General features: G+C 46.7%; 1 pseudogene; it reads left to right on the forward strand.

Moving 5' to 3' along the window:
- Nucleotides 1-648: 648 nt before the first annotated feature.
- Nucleotides 649-21,916, forward strand: LOC132583360 (vomeronasal type-2 receptor 26-like; annotated as a pseudogene).
- The last annotated feature ends 365 nt before the right edge of the window (nt 21,917-22,281 follow it).

Consider the following 22,281-nt stretch of genomic DNA (forward strand, 5'->3'; position numbering starts at 1 on the left):
AAATTTCTATAAGTTCATTGGTTCCTAAACTTATTAATAAATAATCCCTCCCACCCCGTCCTAATTAATAAGTTAAGAATTTTTTTTAAACTAGATATTAATTTAGTCGCTAATTGATTGATAAAATAATCAATAATTAATTAACAATAATAATAATTAGTTCTATTAGTGGGCTAGCCGTCGTTCATCCGTGGGGTGTGAGTCCAGATAGTCTGTTGGGTAATTATTGCACACTGCCCGTAGATGTTCTTCATTGGTAACGTTTGCAAAATTAGTCCCGGTGATGGTCTCGGTGGTATTAAAGTACAGGTGCCGGTGGTGTCAAGATGTTAGATTAGTCCTGATGATGTTAAAGTGCAAGTGCAGGTGGTGACCACTTCGGGTTTGATTCAGCCGCTCGGACATCTGTAGCCTGGCAATCGGGGGGGGGGGAGGCGAGGTCCTTCTTGTGATCTCTTGGCTGGTCCGGCCGAGAAGCACAGCTTCTGTCCGCGTCGCCTCAGGTCTTCTCTGGCTCAGCGCGCGACCTGGGCTCCCCTGAGCCCCATATAGGGCTTCTCTAATTGGGGATGCCCAGGCTGTTGAGTCAGCCGTGTTATTCAGCACTTGCAGACAGAAGGAGTGGATGGGTGGGTCGGTGGGCGCAAGATGACAAAAAAGGGGGGGAGCAGGGGCGGGGCCAGAAGACGCCCGCCAAAGCCCTCGTCCTGGGGTTCACTCGCCACTCGTTTCTCCTCAGCTCCTCCACTCCCCAGGGCTCCGTCACTACTACCCGGCCCTCCTAGCCAACGCCCGCAGTTCGTCTGCGGCGCCCTCGGCTGGCTCCCACTCCGCGCCGGTTCGTCTGCGGCGCCCTCGGCTGGTTCCCACTCCGCGCTCCCGGCCGTCCTCACGGGCTACGTCTCACAACGGGCCGTGGTTGCGCCTCACCTCCGTCACAGCACCAGGCCAGGCAGGTCTCCGGCTGCTGCCTCCGTTTTTACCGGTGAGATTTCCCCGTTTAGCACTCTGTTGATGTTCCGTTGCTGTTTCTTCGTTACTGCTACTGTCGGGTCAGTTATCGCCTATTGTTATTTCAGTCTTATTTTGTTGTTATTAACTGCCCAGGCAGGAGCCCTAGCGTCTAAGCTTCAACCGCCGCCGCCGCCAATGAAGACTATTCTTGTACGAAGCTGGCTCCATGGTATACCTTGGAGCTGCGCCAGCTGAAACAAGGGCTCAGACGACTAGAGAGGCAGTGGAGGCATACTCGGGACGAAGCAACGAGAACATCCTACAGAACGTTTATGAAGTCTTATGAGATGGCAGTCAAGGCTGCAAAGAAAGATTACTTTGCAACCAAGATTGCATCTGCAAACTCGCGCCCAGCACAATTATTTAGAATAATTGGGGATCTTATAACGCTGCCACAAGGCAAACCAAATGTTAGAGAATTAGAAATAGGCTGTGAGGCATTTGCGAGATATTTTGCAGATAAAATCTCGTTGCTCCGCCAAGACCTGCCTTCCGCTTTGGATACAGTGAGTGAAATTGAGGCTCCGTGCCTGTCTTCGGGTTTAGTGCTGGACCACTTCGACCCGCTCAGCCTGGAGGAAGTCAACAGAATCCTCTCTGCTGCTCGCCCGACAACATGCGATCTGGACCCTTGCCCCTCTTGGCTGATTAAATCTTGCCAGGGGGAGCTTAGATGTCCTTTAAGGAACATCATAAACAGGTCCCTCCTAGAGGGACATTTTCCAACACCTCTGAAAGAGGCCTTGGTCCGCCCTCTCTTGAAAAAAGCTACAGCAGACCCGGTCGAATTGGCGAATTACCGTCCGGTGTCTAATTTACCGTTTTTAGGTAAAATTATTGAGAGGGCCGTGGCGTTGCAGCTACAGAGGTTTCTGGATGACGCTTCTATCCTAGACCCATGTCAGTCTGGCTTCCGGCCGGGCCATGGGACAGAGACGGTGTTGGTCACCTTGGTAGATGACCTCCAATGGCAACTGGATCGAGGCGGCGTTGCGGTGCTGATGCTGTTAGACCTGTCGGCTGCATTTGATACAGTCGACCATCGGCTACTGACGCGCTGCCTCACCGACATTGGGGTTGAGGGGTCGGCCTTGCAATGGCTTTCCTCCTTTCTCCTGGGTCGGGGACAGAGGGTGGCTATTGGGGGTGAGCGGTCCCGGAGGCGCACACTGGATTGTGGGGTGCCTCAGGGAGCAGTGCTCTCCCTGATGTTGTTCAACATCTATATGCGCCCCCTTGCCCAGATTGCCCGGCGGTTTGGGCTGGGTTGCCGTCAATATGCAGATGACACCCAGCTCTATCTACTAATGGACGGCTGGCCCGACCCCGCTCCAGGGAATCTCGACCGGACCTTACAGGCTGTTGCGACATGGCTCAGGCTGAGTGGGCTGAAGCTGAACCCAGCGAAGACAGAGGTCCTTTGCGTGGGTCGCGGTGCTCTGGGAAGGGAAATAGCTCTCCCGGCCTTTGATGGTGCGCTATTGAAAGCAGCGCACCAGGTAAAGAGCCTGGGTGTTTTACTGGAGCCTTCATTATCGATGGAGGCCCAGATAGCAGCCACTGCCAAGTCAGCATTCTTCCATCTGAAGCGGGCAAGGCAGTTGGCCCCTTTCCTTGAATGCCGGGACCTCGCAACAGTGATCCACGCTACGGTCACCTCAAGACTAGACTACTGTAACGCCCTCTACTTGGGGCTACCTCTGTGCCGGACTCGGAGACTGCAGCTAGTGCAGAACGCGGCGGCCAGGCTGTTGTTGGGACTCGCAAAACGGGAACATATACGGCCGGGGCTACGTGAACTGCACTGGCTGCCGAATATATACCGGGTCCAGTACAAAGTGTTGGTCATTACCTTTAAAGCCTTATATGGCCGAGGACCTGCCTACCTGAGGGACCGTCTTTCCCCATATGAACCCCAGAGAGCACTGAGGTCAGCCGGGAAAAACCTAATGACCATCCCTGGGCCGAAGGAGATTAAATACGAGAATACTAGAGCACGGGCATTTTCAATCGCGGCCCCTACCCTATGGAACCGACTCCCCGAGGAGGTGCGGGCCCTGTGGAACCTTGATCAGTTCCGCAGGGCCTGCAAGACCACCCTTTTTAAACTTGCACACTTGGACTGCTAAGAAGATCGGTAATTAAAGATCCACCAATGCGGTTTGAAGACCTATACCGCTGAATAACTGTACTTATTGGATTGGTTTTAATGTTATTAAGTTTAATGTTTTAATGTTTTATATTGTTAAATCTAAAGGTTTTTATCTACTATTGTACGTTTTTATAAAATGTTGTTAGCCGCCCTGAGCCTGCCGAGGTGGGGAGGGCGGGATATAAATAAAATTTATTATTATTATTATTATTATTATTAATTCATTTTAGAGCTGACTTTGTGATTCTGATGAAATAAATATTAAGTATTCATTTTTGCACACATCAAGCATCCATTTTTATTGGACCTTTGCAGAAGCCAAGGACCTCATATTAATGTCAACAGGTCTACCATGACGCACAAATGTTCACCCCAAAGATGTGCTGAAATAAGGAAGCATCAATTCACCCTATGTCAGCTGGCTGACTGCAATCACCTTGGCAGTTGACCAGAGTGCGCCATGGCTACAGGGTGCCCGAGAAGGCACCCAGCTTGCTAGGGCTCCTCAAGAGTTAGCCCAGGGAACCAAAAAGACTGTTTCCCAGGGAACCTGCCAGAAGGAAAGGGATGAAGGAGGAAGGGGCTTTATGTATTTCTTGTTTACTTCATAGTAAGTGAAAAAAAATTCATTTATTTACATTATTTGCATTTTGTATTATTCACCTTTCTCACTGGGATTCAAGAAGGATTACAGAGAGTCAATACAATCAATAGGATGGGGCAGTCAATAAACAATTAAATAGGATTTGGACTATAGAACAAACCAGAAATCTTTTTTTAATGGAACTGCAGTAAAACTTAAGTGTCAACATGATGTATGCAAAATTTTGGGTTGATGCAAAATTACAGCAAAGAAGCCTCCTGAAGCCCGCTGCATCGCAGCCTGGCTGAAGGGGAAGTTTTGCCCCCCCTTGGAGGGAGAGCGGAATCTTCAGCGCGCTTTTGAGCGCGTCCTGAGGGGGCGGGGCTTCAACGCTGTTGCTGAAGCCCCGCTCGGCGCCGCGGCAGTCTTCCCGGCGTTTTCGGAGGGCTCGCAGCATGTTTGCAAGCTCTTGACGCGTCGGGGCTGCCTGGGCCGTGGAGCCTGTGGAGCGTCTTGTGGAGCGGCTGAGAGGAGCGGAGCGCGTTGCGGGAGCATTTTTCTTGAACAGTTTGATTGCCGGGGCTTGCTGTGTGCCCTGGAGCATTTTTGTCTTGGGGGCTGTTATAGGGTGTTCTTTTGGGTTGTTCTTTTGCAGGGGCTCTAGGAACGTCGCCTTTTGGGGTAAAGAGTAGTCCATTTGGATCCCCCCCCTTTTCCTTGCTTGCTACTGGACTGCCCAGTCTTGGAAGCTAAGCAGGGACGGCCCTGTTTAGCTCTTGGATGGGAAGAAAGGAGAGGTCCCCTGTGCAAGCGCCAGTCGTTTCTGACTCTGCGGGGACGTTGCTTTCACATTTTCATGGCAGAGTTTTTATGGGGTGGTTTCCCCTTGCCTTCCCCAGTCATCTGCACTTTCCCCTTAGCAAGCTGGGGACTAGTTTGGCCGACCTCAAAAGGATGGAGGGTTGAGTCGACCTTGAGCCGGCTGCCTGGGCCCAGCTTCCGCGGGGATTGGGTCGTGGGCGGAGGGCTCAGACTGCAGTGCTGTGGCTCTGCCGCTCTGTGCCACGGGGCTGCTGCTTTAGCATAGGAAAGGAAAGGTCCCCTGTGCAAGCACCAGTCGTTTCTGACTCTGCGGGGACGTTGCTTTCACATTTTCATGGCAGAGTTTTTGTGGGGTGGTTTCCCATTGCCTTCCCCAGTCAGCTGCACTTTCCCCTTAGCAAACTGGGGACTAGTTTGGCCGACCTCGAAAGGATGGAGGGTTGAGTCGACCTTGGGCCGGCTGCCTGGGCCCAGCTTCCGCCGGGATCGGGTCGTGGGCGGAGGGCTCAGACTGCAGTGCTGCGGCTCTGCCGCTCTGTGCCACGGGACTGCTGCTTTAGCACCAGTCGTTTCTGACTCTGCGGGGACGTTGCTTTCACATTTTCATGGCAGAGTTTTTTATGGGGTGGTTTCCCATTGCCTTCCCCAGTCATCTGCACCTTCCCCTTAGCAAGCTGGGGACTGGTTTGGCTGACCTCAAAAGGATGGAGGGTTGAGTCGACCTTGAGCCGGCTGCCTGGGCCCAGCTTCCGCCGGGATCGGGTCGCGGGCAGAGGGCTCAGACTGCAGTGCTGCGGCTCTGCCGCTCTGTGCCACGGGGCTGCTGCTTTAGCATAGGAAAGGAAAGGTCCCCTGTGCAAGCACCAGTCGTTTCCGCCTCTGGGGTGACGTTGTTGTCACAGCGTTTTCATAGCAGACTTTTTTAGGTGCCTTATTCAGGACTGTGGTGCTGTCAGGGGATTGGGTAGCCATTTGACCAGGACTGTGGGGAACGGCAGGGCTGGGCGGCTGTTTTGAGAGGCTGAAATTCGGGGGTGCTGGTAAGAGTACTTCTCCCTGAGGCTGGGTGGCCATTTTTAGCCTTTCTTCTTCTCCCTCACACCTTGTGCTTGGGGCGGCCATTTTGAGGTGCTGTACTTCTCCCTGGTGCTTGGCAGCCATTTTGGCCTTGCTTCTTCTTCATCACACCCTTGCTCTTGGGGCGGCCATTTTACGAGGTGTTTAGGCAGCGGCCATTTTAGAGTCACTGGGGTGGTGGCCATTTTGAGGGCTGTTTTCCTCCTTTTATTCCTTTGCTGGCCTCAGGCTTGGCTAAGCTAGTTAAAGAAAGTCTGCTGTTTGCTGTGCTCTTTGGCAAACATGTCGGGTCGCAAAGGCAGTGGAAAATCAAAAGGGAAACAGCCTGCCCCTAAGGCTCCTAAGCCTCCTTTTAAGCCCCCCCCCCCTTCGTCTTCGGACACTGAAGGGGACGATGAAGTTAATGCAGCCATTTTTCAGAGGCTGCGGGCACTTGAGCAGGCATCGGGGTTTCCACCTTCTCAGTTGCCCAAGATGGGTCGGTTGTCCAAGCGTGCTTTGCAGGCAGATGTATTGACCCGCTTATCTCTTTTGGAGGGCAGATCTGCTTTAGTTGCTGCTGGAGGAGCTGTGGGGCCTGCTTGCTCTGATGTTGGTGCGGGCACGTCGTCCGGTGCGGGAGGTACTGGATCAGCTTTGGTGCCTGCTTTATCAGCTGGTAAGTCGGGGGAAGGCTCTTTGCCTCATCCTGGGCCTGTGTGGCCTTGGGGGGCTTGGGGGTCTGCTGGTCCTGGTGGGGTGGGTGCTCCATTGGGCAGTGCTGGGGGCTCCTTCTACTCCGGGCTTAGAGCAGCAGAGCAACCGGATGTAACCACAGGGTCAGTTGGTCCTTTGGGTAATTGGCCCGTGGTTGGTCAGCAGGGATCGGCAGCGACTTGGCCTGGAGGTTGGGGTTTCCCATCTCCATACGGGGCGGTCCCCTTTAGTGCTATGCCTTTTGGGGAGGTGGCTCTGCCGCTGGGTGATCACCTGCTGCCTGCCACAAGACAGAAAATCTTATAATGGGAATATGTGGTCGTATTCCCCCTTTTAATTAGGGAAGTGGAGAAGGGGGACAAGGAGGAGTTGGACGATAAAGAGAAGAAGAAGCTCTGGAAGAGGAAGGTTTATCTGACCTTGGCCAATTGGCTCCCGGGGTTTTTCATATATGCGGGAGTGATAGCTCGTGCGCAGCCCTGGCGGGCCGCCGCGTTAATTCAATATATGGACATCATATACAAGGGGTATACGATGTTCAGCGGCCTGGCCTGGATCCAATATGACCAGGAGTTCAGGATGAGGGCCGCTTTGTACCCTTCACTCCCTTGGGATCGGATTCACCAACAGTGTGGCTGCAGGTGATGTCACCTCAGCTGGCCACAGACGCTGATCTGGAAGCGGCGCCAATGCCCCAGGAGCTATGGCTGATTGGAGAGCCAAGGCCTGCAGAGTGTATAGGCTTAGCCATTGTACCTAGCACCAGGAAGTCTTATGAGCGTGCTGTGTGGCAGTTTGAGGACTTTAGGGCTGAGGTAGGGTATCGCATTGTTGGCCCCTCCCAGTGGAGCAGTTGCTCCATTATTGTCTTTCCTTGAGAGGTAAGGGATTGGCCATGCAATCAATTCGGGGACGCATGTCTGCGCTGGCCTTCGCTAGCAAGGCCTTGGGGTTTAAGAGGAATCAGCAGATTTTCGTATTCGAAAGATGCTGGAAGGGTGGTCCTAGGGAGGCTAGGCCTATGCCTGATACTAGGGTCCCTTTGTCTCCTGATATTCTTCGGGGTTTGAAAGGGGGTTTGGAGCGCAGTGTGTGCGTCTCATTTCGAGGCAGTTTTGTTCCATGCAGCCTCTTTGGTACCCCTTTGGGGCTCCGAGGGTTAGTGAACTGGTGGCAAGCTCCAAGAATGATGTTTCGGGTAGGGCGTTGTTATTGAAGGATATTACGTTGCCCAAGAGGGCACGGGGACTGTGCTAGAGTTAGGTCCGTGTTCGGAGGCGGAGCTTTGCCCAGTTTCCGCATTAGCTGACTATTTGGCTTTGCGGGAGGGCTGCGAAGGATCGCTGTATTGTCACGCTGGGGGCAGTCCGTTGGCAAAGCATCAATTTTGGACTGTGATATCAAAGGCTTTAGCCCTGTTGGGTTTGTCTGGATTGAGGTTTGGTACCCATTCCTTCAGAATCGGTGCAGCCTCGACGGCTGCTGCCCTGGGTTATCCTACTTCGTCCGTTCACGCCCTGGGTTATCCTACTTCGTCCATTCAACGCCTGGGCCGTTGGCGTTCTCCAGCTTACAAAGGTTATATTCGCCCTTTGCTCCGCTAATAAGTTTTGGTTAGGAGCTGGGGGTATTTTGAGGTTTGGGTTGTATAACTTGTCTGTTTCTTCCTTTTAGATGCTGTTGTTCCTGGCCGGAGGAGCAGAGTTCTCATCTGCGGGCGCAGTTATGTGTTTTGGGAGGCACATCAAGCTCGGAGAACTGCTGTTGGCTCTCAGCTGGGGCTCAGCAAACATGTCACGATAGAATGGAGGGGGCGCCTGGGTCTTCAGTGGCCTGGCTTGCTTCCCCTTTTGTTTCATGGGTCTGGGGGCCCTCCTCCGCAGGTATTGATTTTTCACCTGGGAGGGAATGATCTCGGGCTGATTAAGGGCAAGGCATTGATCTTGCAGGCTCGAGACGATTTCAGGTACATAAGGAACAGATGGCCTGGTACCATTATAGTTTGGTCGGCCATGATTCCGCGCTTGGTGTGGCGCTGTGCCTGGGGGTTTATGGCACCATGCGGCCTGGGGAGGACCGGTTAGCCTCCCCCTTTTGGGGAGTTAGGGGTCTGTCAGGATCAACCTTGGGTGTGGCTCGAGGTTTGTGAATGCAGACTGTCCTGGAGACTCGATTGGATGGGTGCCTTTCGCTGAGACTCGCGTCTGGTGTTTGGGCCCTCCGGTGCGAGCCTCCCTGCTGGGCCTGCCTAACGGGAGCTGTGGCTCACAGCTCCGGCTGGGGGGCCGGGTCTCTCGCCCGCTGAAAAAGGCAGGGGAGCGGTCTGATGAGACCCCTGGCCCTGACCTGGCCGCAGTTCTGTTGCCCACCGAGCGAATAAGGAAATTTGCAAGTTTATGGAGGGTGGTTTGGGCCACTATTTGCCCCATCCGGATATTTCTAAAGACCTCTACAGAGGGGATGGTGTGCATCTCTCGGAAAAGGGTAATGTGCTTTTTCTGAGTGATTTGCGGCAAGGGCTTTTGTTGGGTTTTGGGTCTTTTTGTGGGTGCTAAGCCCTAAGTAGAGACTTGGCCTTAGTTGTGGCAGGTTCTACGGGGTTATGGCACCATGCGGCCTGGGGAGGACCGGTTAGCCTCCCCCTTTTGGGGAGTTAGGGGTCTGTCAGGATCAACCTTGGGTGTGGCTCGAGGTTTGTGAATGCAGACTGTCCTGGAGACTCGATTGGATGGGTGCCTTTCGCTGAGACTCGCGTCTGGTGTTTGGGCCCTCCGGTGCGAGCCTCCCTGCTGGGCCTGCCTAACGGGAGCTGTGGCTCACAGCTCCGGCTGGGGGGCCGGGTCTCTCGCCCGCTGAAAAAGGCAGGGGAGCGGTCTGAGGAGACCCCTGGCCCTGACCTGGCCGCAGTTCGGTTGCCCTTGCCGTTGCTAGTTATTTTAATAAAAGTGGCCCATATTTTCACCAATTTAATTGTGTCCGTCTCTTTATTCCGACTTGGGGGGCAAAGAAGCCTCCTGAAGCCCGCTGCATCGCAGCCTGGCTGAAGGGGAAGTTTTGCCCCCCCTTGGAGGGAGAGCGGAATCTTCAGCGCGCTTTTGAGCGCGTCCTGAGGGGGCGGGGCTTCAACGCTGTTGCTGAAGCCCCGCTCGGCGCCGCGGCAGTCTTCCCGGCGTTTTCGGCCCACCCGCCCGCCCTGTTTGTTATGCAGGCAATTGCTGGTCGCTTCCGTTTGGAGGGGCCGGGTAGGAATTTTTTCACTCCCCGGCGTTTTGGCATGTGACTGGGGGGTGTTTTTTGCCTACCTTGCATAACATTTCAGTGGATTGAGGAATTGGCTTAGGGTTGGTGCCTTGGTAGAGTTTGGTCACTTTTTAGGGCAGGTTCTACGGGGTTATGGCACCATGCGGCCTGGGGAGGACCGGTTAGCCTCCCCCTTTTGGGGAGTTAGGGGTCTGTCAGGATCAACCTTGGGTGTGGCTCGAGGTTTGTGAATGCAGACTGTCCTGGAGACTCGATTGGATGGGTGCCTTTCGCTGAGACTCGCGTCTGGTGTTTGGGCCCTCCGGTGCGAGCCTCCCTGCTGGGCCTGCCTAACGGGAGCTGTGGCTCACAGCTCCGGCTGGGGGGCCGGGTCTCTCGCCCGCTGAAAAAGGCAGGGGAGCGGTCTGAGGAGACCCCTGGCCCTGACCTGGCCGCAGTTCGGTTGCCCTTGCCGTTGCTAGTTATTTTAATAAAAGTGGCCCATATTTTCACCAATTTAATTGTGTCCGTCTCTTTATTCCGACTTGGGGGGCAAACTACACAACAGTAGTATAAACCATATCCCTAATATTCTGTCCAAGTTGCTTTGTGAATAATTTTGTACAGTGCTATGCTCTTGCCCATGTAGAATATCCTTTGTGAATAATTCAGCTTTGCATAGTTTGCAGAAAGTTAGAAAAGTGGGAGTCTTCTCAACCTCAAGGAAGCCAATTCACAAGTTGTGATCCATGTATATGCGTAGTTGTAGGTTTCGCCCATTTACAGGTTGGTATCTGCAGAAGACCTTGTTCAGATGAATGAAACTGTTGTGGTGGAGGATAGAAAAAGAGATATGAGGCCATGAAGAGCTTTTTAAATAATTTATCCTATTTTATTTTTATCTTAATTATGTTATTACAAAATAACCATAATTAAATGTTGTAAAAATCTGATTATTTCACTCAAAGCAAAATGAAAACAAACTAGCCATACTAAAGTCTTTTTTATGCTTAAGACCTCTTCCAGCCTGTTGAAACATTCTTCCAGATTAGATCTGACTGGGCTTGTAAAACCAAAATGTTCCACCAGGCAACAATAGCTTTTAGGTTGGCCCCCTCCTTTCTTTTTGGCCAACCTTTCTTTCTCTCCGCCTTAATATTAGTTGTAACTATGGTTGCCGGGTCTTTCTCATTCCTGGTGGGGGACTTTTGAAGGGGCATTCCTAGAGGTTTGCCATCTGTTGGACTATTAACTGTACTGGAATGGATTTTAATTGATATTGTATTTATTGTTTTAACTATTGTTAATGAGCTGTGATGTGCAGGGGAGGAAGGGCTAGAAATCAAATAAATAAATACATTTACTCCCTTCAAAAAACCCTCATAATCAGGTATTTATTTTTCAGCACAATCAGAAAACCTGGATAAACAAGACAAGAGGAAAGAATAGGCCAGACTAGAAGGAGATGAAGGATAGGTTTTCTTTGATTTTTTTACAGGCAGCAGTTTTGGTAAACCTCAATAGATTTTTAACTATCCTCATGCAATGCTCTGGCACTGTGATTTCATTTTAAGTTCAAAGTATTACACAAAATGACAGAAAAGCAATATGCAAAAATACTGGAATGAGGTGGCAAATTGCCTTCTAGCTCACTAGTAGGCTTACATTTAAAATTATACAATTTATATCAGTGACAGATTCAATATTTCAAGTAGAACAAACTTGTGGTACAGCTCAGGACTTAGGGTCCATTATATTGAAATGCATTTATCATCTTGCCTTGACTGGGGTAACTGAGGCTAGCCTGATCTCATAAGATCTTCAATACTAAGCAGGGTCAGCTTTGGTTGATATTTGGATGAGAGACTACCTAGGAGGCAAGGGTTGCTATGCAGAGACAAGCAATAGGATGCAATCTCTGAACATCTCTTGTCTTGAAAAAACAATAGAATCTCCATAAATAAGCTGCAACATGACAGCAAAAAAAAAAAGCATAACTGGACCATGTAGGTGCAACTTTATTGTTTCTTCTTTTCTCCTTCTGCCACTTTAATTACATAGACAGCTGAATTTCAGAAAATAATATTTGCTGAACCTATCTCATTAACTCCCATGGCACCGACCAATCCAACTGGGGAACTAGAGGGGTTTTTTTTTTTTTTGTCTCCCCTTCCATTATCACACTTAGTGTTTTCCCTCTCAATACTTATTTCATTTCTGTGGGCTACCAGGAAGATTAACAATATTTGTGCCTGAAAAATGCTATAAAAGCCTCACATATTGGATTGTATTTTCAAAAGTGGGTATAGTCTCTGACAAGGCCCTGTTAGTCTTTTGTAGCCATGATTCCACCAAGTAATTTTTTCACATTTTAAAGAAAAAGATTTAAGTAAACGTCACTTAATTTGTACCTGGCTAGCTCTTCAAAACTACACCTCTTAGAGGGTCCAGTGATACATCATAAAACAGGTATTATTAATCTGTCTCTCTTTCTCTTTTATGTGTACATATATCTTGTTTCAGCAATTCTTCTGGGCCAAAATGTACCATAAGATACATACTGTGTTCCTTCTCCCTCTCTTATCAGCAGGTAGTGAAACAAAATAGACAGTCCATTAATGCTGAGAGGATAAAAGTAGTTCCTAGAGGAAGTCATCATTAAGTTGATTCTGAAGAAGAAACAGCAACAAAATGAACCAATATTCACAGGGAGAGTGATTTCCTTGTATGGCAAGTTTTATCTCAAAGAACCAAGGCAAGTTTTTGCTGCCAAGAAAAAGCAACAAAACTAATGCAGGGCAGATAATACTGCAAATGGAAACATGAGAATCTGTACCTGGAAAGGAAGTTTTGTCCTCTAGATGGAGCTGGTAGTGGAGCTGATACTTCTACTATTGTGCAATACAGTATGCAACAAAAATTCTATGAATTTAATTTTACCCGAAGATCTTTTTCTCATTCCTCATGGATTTTATCAGCCAGGTGACCTGATCATTGGTGGGATTGCTTCTCATATATTTTTCTTTCACAACACTCCCTCTTTCACCGAACAACCCACAGAAGTTGACTGATGAACCCACGTAAGAAATTATCATGTTTTTGTAACATTAACTGACTTCAGTAATAAATAATTGTCATGCTTCCTCCATTATCAATGTGACAATTATGTGTGTACGTTTGCATGTACATGATAAACTCTTGATTCTTGAATTGATATATAGAAGCCGTAGCAGTGAACACATGCATACCTGTGTTCACTGCTACGGCTTCTATATATCAATTCAAGCATCAGTTTATCTCTCAGAAAGAATTCTTGCCATATTGTTGCATATCTTGGAAGATATGTTTAAGTAATCTCATATGCCAGCGACAAGATGATGCAGTGGTTAGACAAATAAAACAGCCTCATATCTTGCTTTGCAAACTTAAAAGGGAGGCAAATGTTTTGAAGATTATGCTTTGAATTAAATTATCTCTCACTTTCATTGCAGTTTAGTGCCCAAACACTACCAGTATATCTTGGCCTTGGCGTTTGCTATAAAAGAGATCAACGAGAATCCCAACCTCTTGCCAAACATCACACTGGGTTTCCATTTCCTCTGTGGCTACTTCTTTGCAAAGACAAACTATAAGGCCACCCTGAGCCTCCTCTCCACACAGCATAGGTTTCTCTCCAATTTCAAATGTGATATCCAAGGCAGTCTTGTGTCTGTGACTGGAGGATTTTGTTTTGAAACAACAGCTAATGTGGCCACCATATTAACAATATACAACATTCCACAGGTAGACCATCTAAGAGAGAGTACTGGGATTCCAGCATTGGCACATCACTTGGCATTCTATTGTCACCCATCTGTAACTATCTCCCCATTTTCTTTCAGTTTACTTTTGCATCGCTTCCCTCAGTGCACGGTGACAAAATGTTATTCCCTTCTATGTATCAGATGGTTCCAAAGGAAGCTTATCAGTACAGGCGAGTTGTCCATTTATTTCACCATTTTGGATGGACATGGATTGGGCTTGTGGCAATGGATGATGACAATGGGGACAGGTTTTTGCAGACCGTAGTGCCTTTGCTATAACAGAACAGGATTTGTTTTTCTTTCATACTCAAAACACCAAAAAAGATATATAAGGATGAAGCATTAATGTTGGTATTACAACTGCAGGAACAATATCCAGTTCTTATGGAAAGCAAAGCCAATGTATATTTTGTATATGGAGAGCCTCCAGCTCTTCATATTTCGAGAATGTTGCTCTTTGCAGCAGAAATGGTTTCATTACCACCTCTAGGGAAAGTGTGGATTGTTACATCTCAATGGAATTTTGAATTACTATCCATCCAAACATCTGGGGATATACAAACCTTCCATGGTGCCTTGTCTTTCACAGTACACTCTAGTCAGCCTCCCGGTTTCCATGAGTTCCTTCAGAATATAAAACCTTCCTGGGCACAAGAAGATGGTTATATACAAGAATTCTGGCAACAGGCATTCAATTGTTCATTGAAATCTTCCTCTCAGCAAGAGGAGATCAAGGAACCTTGTACAGGGGAGGAGAACCTGGAGAGCCTCCCTGGAGTTTTGTTTGAAATGAGTATGACTGGCCACAGCTATAATGTCTACAATGCTGTCTATGCTGTGGCTCATTCATTGCATGCCATGCAGGTATTGAGAGCCAAACACAAAAGATTAGGAGGGAAGAGGCAACCAGTTCACAATGTTCATCCCTGGAAGGTAAAATTACTTCACTGCAAAAGCTTGATTTTGTAAAGTAGGCAAACTACTCATTCGTAGATGGACAGGTGTCTTTCCGAATACACAACTACAATGGATATGGAGACAGGGCATGAACAGCAGCATTCAGTACATCCTGCATTTGTCATGTAACTGGTTCAAGACACACAATTAAACTGTGGTTGTGCACAGAGTTGCTAGGACCAAAAGTGAATTAGAAAAACCTTGTATTGACATACTGTAATACTTCTGGATGACTGTAAAAATGGATGTAGTCATAGTTCCCCTGAGACCATGGAAATTACCTCCTTTTCAAGGGTTTGGTGCGAATCTTAAAAGTGGTGAATCTTAACTGCGGTGATTTGGCATGGGAGATGAAGACTGTTTCTTTTGCATGCATATAAGTGGGGTTGCAGCCCTACCATTTTGTCTTGTTCCTGAGTTATCAACAAAGTATATTCCTGTTTGAACATCAACGTATCGAACCCAGTATTCTACAGTTAGCAAATTATGTAAAACAGAGGGGGGAACATTGATACATGGGGTTCATGCAACATTGTCCACAAGATGTCTGCTTCTAACCATTGCATCAAAACATCATAATTACTCTGCTTTGTGAATGCATTTGGACACCAAGCATTCCTTAAATATAAGTTTTTCTTGCTTATATTTGCTCTCTATCAGGAGTTAAAAGAACAGAAATTATATCATTTGAACATAAACCATGTAATACAAAAGTTATTCAGGTCTAGAAAAACTGATGTATTGTTAGGCACTATATTCACAGACTGTTCTTTTCTTCACCAGCTTCACCCCTTCCTGTTGGGCCTCTCATTCAACAACAGTGCTGGAGACATTGTGCAGTTCGATGAAAGAGGAGAAATACTTTCAGGGTTTGATGTTACAAACTGGGCAACTTTTCCCAATGGCTCTTTTGTAAGAGTAATGGTTGGAAGGTTGGATCCTCAGGCTCCTCAAGGCCAAAAGTTAACCCTGAATGATGATCAGATTGTGTGGCATAGAAGTTTTAATTAGGTAATACAGTAAAATACATATAACAGTCTATGAAATTCTATTTCAAAATTCCAGAATTTGGCATTGCTTTCAGCAGCTGAACTGCACTGGATGTTTGTTAATTGCTTTACATCATTTATACTCCACCTTTTTCCCCAATGGGGACCCAAAGTTGCTTTCATCATTCTCCTTGTCAAGTCCGGGTATTTTGATATAAGATGGCTAAACAAATGTCAGGTCAATACTCTGGTCCTTCTCCATTATTTACAACCTAGCAACCACGTACGTCTTGCCATCTGGCAAAGAATATTTATGTTACTGGGAAAGGCATGCTATGTCTGAAGAGTGCACTCCCTAAATTTCACAGGCTCCTTATCAGTTTGCGTCATAGTGTGAGAATGCAAAAGAAAGTTACTGCTGTACCCTTTGAACATTAGATTTGAATGAAGTTCCTTTTTGTAATGTTTTATGACACCCTGTATAGAACCATGTAACCTCTGGTATCTCAGTATTTCCAAGGACCATATTCCTTGGGGCACCTTTGAATTCCTAAATAAACCAGTCTATTTGAAACGAAACAAAGAACTTCGTTATTGGGAATATCAGGGCTTAACACTCCTCTCCTCTAATTTATCCTCACAATAACCCTGTAAGGTAGGTTAGGCATGTGGGACTGGCCCTAGATCATCCAGCAGCTTTCATGGCAGAAGGGAAATGCAAACCGGAGTCTTCCAAGCCCTACTCTAATAGTCTAACAACTACATCAAAAGTTCCTTTGTGTAGTGAAAAAATTAACCTATAAATCCCTACTGTACTACAAGCCATTACAGTTGTTTAAACTTTTAAAGTCATTTAAAAATATCTATCCCTGACTCAGCAATGTAAATTCTTGTATTATGACAAAGTTTATTCACATATGGAAACTTTAACCATTCTGAAACTATATTGCATTCCAGTGTTCTTGCTAAAATAAATTTATGACTATCCAGTTGTGGAAAAAATGACTCTACATGGTTACTTTCAATTTTGGGCTAGCAACCACCATGGTCATTCTGAAACTAGTGACCAGTTTTGAAAAGCCTAGCTGTATTTTCTGAGGAGTTATGCATGCCAGAGACAGCCATCACTTCCAATGCAGAAAGCACGGGCACACTGGAGTTTTCTGGAGATTACTTGGCCAAGATGTTCTGATTCCTTTCATTTTTGGCACATCAAGTTCCATCATCAGCCTTAAGCAGGTGGCCAGTGTTGTGACTCCTAACATTTTCTGATGAACCACTGAGTCCCTTGACAATAAGCCAATGGGACAGTGGAATGTTATTACCTCAGCCCCGCCCCCATGCAAGTGAAGCAGTCAAATCTGCAGCAGCAGGAGTGGATCAAAAGGTTTTTTAAAATAGGGCTGCCAGGCCTTGTCTGCAACCAGCAGGTGTTTGGTGGGCAGAGACATGGGGACTGTGATGTTATGTGTATTGTGAACCATTTGCAAAGAAAATCCAGAAGTGACAATGAGTAGTTCAATTAATCATTGGAAATGTTTCCAGAAATTTCTAGAGCTACTTGATGGCATTTCTAGGTTTTCTCCAGAAGTGCTATCAAGTAGCTCTAGAAGTTTCTGGAAACATTTCCAATGATTAATTGAGCCACTCATTGTCTCATTTTCCCCAGGAATGATGTCATGGTGTACAACAACTTTTAATTTTTTTCTCCTTCCCCTGCTTGGATGGGCAGCTACCAACAGGGGTCATTTTGTAGAAAAATAAGTGGTGGAGCTCATCCAGGGATTGTTATGCAGCTGCACCTACTATACAATGGACAAGGTGGGAAGGAGGAGGTGGAACTCTCAGAAAGGTTCAGGAGCTGTGCTTCTGTGAGCTTCTACTGAATCTGAGGCCTGGCTGGCAATAATGACTTCTAGGAGCAGGCCTCCCAACTAGGGTTGCCAGGTCTGTGTTGGAAAATACCTGGAGACCTTGGAGGTGAATCTGAGAGAAATTGGGGTTTGGGGGGGGGAGGTGCCTCAGCATGGTCCAGTGCCATAGAATCCACCCTCTAAAAGAGCCATGTTCTCCAGGAAAGCTGATCTCTGCCAACTGGAGATGAGTTGTAAAAGCAGGAGATCTCCAGGGACCACCTGAGGCTGACAATGGAAGAGAATTATGGACACAAAACTGGAAAGGGAAAAAGATCCATGCAAAATTACTAATATAATTCAGATGCTATTTTCAATTACTATTTGAAACTTTAAGTCACATAGGCAGCATACCAAATTCAGACCTGGCAACCCTAGAGCCAGTTTGGTGTAGTGGTTAAATGTTTGGACTCTTATCTGGGAGAACTGGGTTTGATTCCCCACTCCTCCACTTGCACCTGCTGGAATGGCCTTGGGTTAGCCATAACTCTGGCAGAGGTTGTCCTTGAAAGGGCAGCAGCTATGAGAGCCCTCTCAGCCCTACCCACCTCACAGGGTGTCTGTTGTGTGCGTGGGGGGAAGATATAGAAGATTGTAAGCTACTCTGAGTCTCTGATTCAGAGAGAAGGGCGGGGTATAAATCTGCAATTTTTCTTCTTCTTCATGCTAGTATAAATCACACATTAGTCTAAACCATTGTTGTATGTTTCACAATAATGTCATACAAAGTGCTAGTGCTTTAAAGACCACAATTTTTAAAGACCACAAATCTTTCAATGGTAGTATACAGCAGGGATGGCCAATGGTAGCTCTTTAGATGTTTTTTGCCTACAACTCCCATCAGCCCCAGCCAGCATGGCTGATGGCTGGGGCTGATGGGAGTTGTAGGCAAAAAACATCTGGAGAGCTACTGTTGGCCACCCCTGGTATACAGACATCTCAATGTACCCTCTAGTTCCTTTAATAATATTTTCATCCTTTCTATCTATGGTCAGGTCCAGCCAGTTTCTGTGTGTGTCAGACACTGGAGAATCTTATTGTTGTGTTATGATGAATATGATTAAAATGCAATATGTATCTTGACATGACTAACTCCATTTTGACCATTTGCTACTAACCATGAAACAGAGACCTTGCATATCAAAGTAGCTCTAGAGATGTTACTAATCCCTGCTGTGAATTCCTTTGCATAGTACTAACAAAAGCAACAGTTCTTTGAAGATAGCATGCCTCAAGGAGAGCCAGCAGGGCTCCTCCGTGAGAAGAGGAACCACAAGCAATAAGGGGCAGGGAAGGTGTTACATGTAGTTCAGAAGTGTGAGAATGTAGTATTGTTTAGAAACCCTTTGATGTAAACGGTTTAAAGCTGTGCCTTTCCCACCAAATGATATCAGTTCCAATGCTCCCTTGTCTAGAACCTTGAGATATCAAATAAACGCCTTAACATTTGCAACAAATGGAAGTCTGTTTACTTTGAACCTCCATCGTCTGACATTGTGTAATGACTCCTGCTACCATGGGTACAGCAAGAAAAAGAAGGAGGAAACAAAATTTTGCTGCTATGAATGTGCTTCCTGTCCAGAAGGAATGATCTCCAAGCAGAAGGGTAAGAAATGTCATGTACAAGGATACAAACTATTTTCTGTATCAGATCATATGATTTCTTAATGTGTTGTTACTGGGGAGTCAGAAATAGAAAAACCTGCTATTCTCCTCATGGGATAATTATAATTCCAACTGTAAGTTTGTCTTGAACTCATCCTGGTTTGTGTGTCAAAGTACATTTGTTTTTGACCTAAAATTATAGGGGGGTTTTTTCTTTGCTTGTTTGTTTGTTGATGGGGTTGCTTTGTATATAATGTTTATTTGGGTTGTGTGCTTTGTATATAATGGAGAATAACTCCATTATGGTTTGCCCAACATAGGAATATCCTTCAAAACTCTTTCTACAAAAATGGGTGGCATAACCCTCATAAGGCAATACTGACAGAAATTAAAATAAATCACCTTATTACCTATCTACCACACTTATAATAATACTTAGCATTTATTTGCAGATCATATATTGAGAATGAATTACACAAATGATTTTCTTGTGAATTGTTAAAATGTCATTTTATGATCATTTACTAATATCATCATATTAGAATTAGAAATCGAGACAGAATAAAATCTGGCTACTACACAGTAATGTCTAGCATGATACAAATAGCCTTCTTGCTGGCTATTCGGCTGTCGGCTGCGTTTGACACAGTCGACCATCGGCTACTGACCCGCCGACTCGCCGACATAGGGGTTAGGGGGTTGGCCTTACAATGGCTCTCCTCCTTCCTCAAAGGACGGGGACAAAGGGTGGCAATTGGGGGCGAGCTCTCCCGGAGGCTCACACTAGATTGTGGGGTGCCCCAGGGAGCGGTTCTCTCCCCGATGCTATTTAACGTCTATATGCGCCCCCTTGCCCCGATTGTCCGGAGGTTTGGGCTGGGTTGTCATCAGTATGCAGATGACACCCAGCTCTATCTGCTGATGGATGGCCGACCTGACTGCGTCCCAGGGAACTTGGACCGGGCATTGCAGGCCGTGGCAACTTAGCTTCGGCAGAGTGGGCTGAAGCTGAATCCGACGAAGACAGAGGTCCTTTGCGTGGGTCACGGTGCTCTGGGAGGGAAATACCACTCCCGGTTTTTGATGGCGCGCCGTTGAAAGCGGCGCGCCAGGTCAAGAGCCTGGGAGTTTTACTGGAGCCTTCATTATCGATGGAGGCCCAGGTAGCTGCCACTGCCAAGTCAGCATTTTTTCATCTGAAGCGAGCAAGGTAGTTGGCTCCTTTCCTAGAGCGCCGGGACCTAGCAACAGTGATCCATGCGACGGTCACCTCAAGATTGGACTACTGTAATGCCCTCTACATGGGGCTGCCTTTGTATTGAACCCGGAAGCTGCAGCTAGTGCAGAACGCAGCGGCCAGGCTGCTATTAGGACTCCCGAAATGGGAGCATATACAGCCGGGGCTGCGTCAACTGCACTGGCTGCCAGTTGCATACCGGGTTCGCTACAAAGTGCTGGTCATTACCTTTAAAGCCCTATATGGTCGAGGACCTGCCTACCTGAAGGACCGTCTCTCCCCATACGAGCCCCAAAGAGCACTGAGGTCAGCAGGGAAGAACAAGCTGACTGTCCCTGGGCCAAGGGAGGCAAAATTACAGACCACACGGGCACGGGCTTTCTCCGTGGCAGCCCCCAGCCTGTGGAATCAACTCCCGGAGGAGGTGTGGGCCCTGCAGAGCTTAGACCAGTTCCGCAGGGCCTGCAAGACTATCCTCTTCAGGCAGGCTTTTTTAGAATGCTGATAGAGGATGACTGAACGGAGGATCCAATAAAGTGATTCTTCAATGACTCTTGCCACTATTTAAATATGTAACAGCGCCCGGAACACCTCTGCTGCTGTTAAACTATAGAATAGATATATTATAGATTATAGATGCTGGATTAGTGTTGTTTTAAAAAATTTATGCTGTTTTATAATTTTAGTGTGTCTATATGTATAATGCACTTAATGTATTTTAATTACTGTATTTATAACATGTTTTATTGAATGTTTGTTAGCCGCCCTGAGCCTGCCTAGGCGGGGAAGGCGAGATATAAATTAAATAAATAAATAAATAAATAAATAAATATTCCAAACTAAGTGACTTCTTTCCCTGGAGTGTGGTCAATATCTTTTTTTTAAAAATAAATTAATTTCCTTTTTTTTCTTCAAGATATGGATTCCTGTTTAAAATGCCCAGAAGATCACTATCCTACCAAGGATCAAACGCAGTGCATTCCCAAGATTCTAAGCTACCTCTCTTTCAAAGACCCTTTGGGGATCATCTTGGCTGTGTTGGCTATTTCTTTTTCTCTGATCACTGTGTTGGTGTTTGAAGCCTTTGTAAAGCACCAGGAGACTCCCATAGTCAAAGCCAACAACAGGAGTATCACCTACATTCTCCTTATTTCCCTCCTGCTGTGCTTCCTCTGCTCACTTCTGTAAGCCTGTAAGGCCTGTAAGAGTGACCTGCCTTCTTCGACAAATTGCTTTTGGAATCATCTTCTCTGTGGCTCTTTCTAGTGTATTGGCCAAAACCTTCACTGTGGTTCTCGCATTCATAGCTACCAGACCAGGATCCAGGGTGAGGAAATGAGTGGGGAAAAGAATGGCAATTTTTATTATCCTTTTGTGCACTTTCATTCAGGCATGCATTTGTATGATTTGGTTGACTACTTCTGCTCCATTCCCAGACAAAGACATGCATTTGGTGAATGGGAAAATCATCCTGGAATGTAATGAGGGTTCAGCTATAATGTTTCATTTTGTCTTGGGCTATATGGGCTTCCTGGCCATTGTCAGCTTCATGATAGCTTTCTTTGCCAGGAAGTTACCTGACAGTTTCAATGAAGCCAAATTTATCACTTTCAGCATGTTGGTCTTTTGCAGCGTATGGCTCTCCTTTGTTCCAACCTACTTGAGCACTAAGGGGAAATATATGGTGGCTGTGGAGATCTTCTCCATCTTAGCCTCCAGTGCTGGCTTACTGGGTTGCATTTTCCCCCCTAAATGCTTTATCATATTCATGAGGCCAGAGCTGAATAGCAGGGAACAGTTAATAAAGAGAAGTAATAACAATACATAATACTTTTTTGCTCTGGATCTTGTTGCTCTACATTTATTTTATGATTTGCAAGTTGTGAATGTGGCCACCCATAATTACTTGTGTAGAGCTAAATTTTCTCTTTGTGGGAAATTTGTGTAATGAATAATGTAATGGTATAACTTGATACTGGAATATGTTCATCAGTTCGGTTAAGCCTCCTGTCCATGACAGCTGTGTAAACAAAGAATGCTTAGAGAAATTCAGATTGTGGCATATAAAAAGTGGCAAGCTTTCTTATAAAGATAAATCATTTCCAAACCAAACTGAACCAAATGGATAATCTTATTTACTTTCTTACTCTTCACATCGTTTCAGTGTGCTTAAACAATAAACTGGGTGGAACA

This window comes from Heteronotia binoei, chromosome 15, assembly GCF_032191835.1.
Source record: "Heteronotia binoei isolate CCM8104 ecotype False Entrance Well chromosome 15, APGP_CSIRO_Hbin_v1, whole genome shotgun sequence".
NCBI classification, from domain to species: domain Eukaryota; kingdom Metazoa; phylum Chordata; class Lepidosauria; order Squamata; family Gekkonidae; genus Heteronotia; species Heteronotia binoei.